Raw genomic sequence first — 1928 nt, forward strand, 5'->3', positions numbered from 1 at the left:
GAAATGAGGATATACTGAATAAGTAGTTTTTAAAAACTCACTTGTAATGTGACATATAGAATTACCTAGTTTAATCATGACCTTTGAAATTTATTAGCATGAATCAAGTAAGAGAATAAAGGAGTGCTTTGTTAAATATTTTTTGTATTTTAAAATAACTTTCAAATAAACACTTTAAAATCATTGGCAAAAATGAATGAATTAGGAATGTGTATTATATTTTTAAAATAAGGAAATTACAAGAAACCCATTTTATAAGTGCTACAGAATTCCATATTTATCAAACAACTAGCCAGATGCATGACTCCTAGGGGAATAAAAGTGGCCCTGTCTAGAAATTCCCAATATCCAGTATAGATAGTACAGGAATGAATATGGATAATTTTTTTCTGGGGCCCTGAAGTTTGGGAATTGTGTTCCTTGTAGTCCCAGATTATTCTGGGAGTACTAGATCCCTAAATAATCTACTTCTTCAGATCAGCAAAGGCAAAATCCCCTTCCCTCTTTTCTGGCTTTACTGCCCTTCTTTTTACCCTCTCCCAACCCATACTGGCCTCTGGAATGGGAACTATAAGCCCCATAGAAATCCTGGATTCAGCTGCACGCTTGGTTTCAGAAGAGAGGAAGGTGACTTTCACCTTGTGCAACTGGATGCTACCTTGGACTCGTACACCCAGAATTTCCACTTAATTAATGAAGCCATGACTTCTGTTGAACAAGACAAGCTAGGTCAAGCCTTTGAAGACGCTATCGAAGTACTAAGGCATCATTCAATGGGACATCTTCAATACTCCCCAGATTACAAAAATTACCTGACTTTCATTAACCATTGTCCTCACATCAGAGGAAATTCCAGATGGTATGGAGTGTATCCTACAGAGGAACCAGTCTATAATTGGAGAACTATAATAAACAGTGCTGCAGACTTCTATCATGAAGGTAATATTCAACCTCTGCAGAATATAACTGAAAATCAGTTGGCAGAACCTGCTGTCTTCCAGCAAAAGGGAGTGAAAAGCAGAAAGAAGCTCAGGCTGTTTGAATACCTTCATGAGTCCCTGTGCGATCCTGAGATTGCCTCTTGTATTCAGTGGGTAGATAAAACCAAAGGCATCTTTCAGTTTGTATCCAAAAACAAAGAAAAACTTGCTGAACTTTGGGGGAAAAAAAGGCAATCGGAAGACCATGACTTACCAGAAAATGGCCAGAGCCCTGAGGAATTACGGAAGAACTGGGGAAATCACCAAAATCCGAAGAAAGCTCACCTACCAGTACAGTGAGGCTATTCTCCAAAGACTCTCTCCACCTCATTTCTTGGGTAAAGAGATTTTCCACTCATAGGCTGTTCAACCTGATCAAGAATATCTCAGTTTAAATAACTGGAATGCCAATCACAACTATGCCTATGCCAATTACCATGAGCTAAATTACCTTGATTGCTAAATATTCTCTCTCATTTCCCCATTGCCTGGCATCAGAAAACCCTATAAGCTTCAGGATTTTTCTCTGAAAGCAGTTGGTCCTCCATACCCAGAGGTTCCACATCCATGGACTCAACCAACCAAGGATGGAAAATATTTGAAAAAACTAATGTTTCTGTACTTTACATGTACGAGCTTATTTCGTTGTACCCTAACCCTAACCCAAATGATGTGGTAAGAAGTTAATTGGATAACTTCAATTATCCAATTAACATGTTTTATAATGTTTTATATTGGTATTATAAGTAATCTAGAGATGATTTGAAGTTTTTAGTGGATGTTCTGTAATGCCAGATTCATGGGACCCCAATTGACCTCCAGGAGCCGAATCCGATGCAATCACACAAGAGTCTTTATTGCAAGCTCAAGCCTGGACTCACAACCATTCCTGACGCAGGGGTCCCAGGGAGTGAATCCCGGTCCTTTTTTTTTTTTTTTTTTTTTTTT

At 38.4% G+C, this 1928-nt stretch overlaps 1 pseudogene; it reads left to right on the top strand.

Moving 5' to 3' along the window:
• The first annotated feature begins 683 nt into the window (after window positions 1-683).
• LOC107135161 lies at window positions 684-1558 on the top strand (annotated as a pseudogene).
• Window positions 1559-1928: the final 370 nt, after the last annotated feature.

The sequence above is a fragment of the Marmota marmota genome, unplaced genomic scaffold, assembly GCF_001458135.2.
Source record: "Marmota marmota marmota unplaced genomic scaffold, marMar, whole genome shotgun sequence".
NCBI classification, from domain to species: domain Eukaryota; kingdom Metazoa; phylum Chordata; class Mammalia; order Rodentia; family Sciuridae; genus Marmota; species Marmota marmota.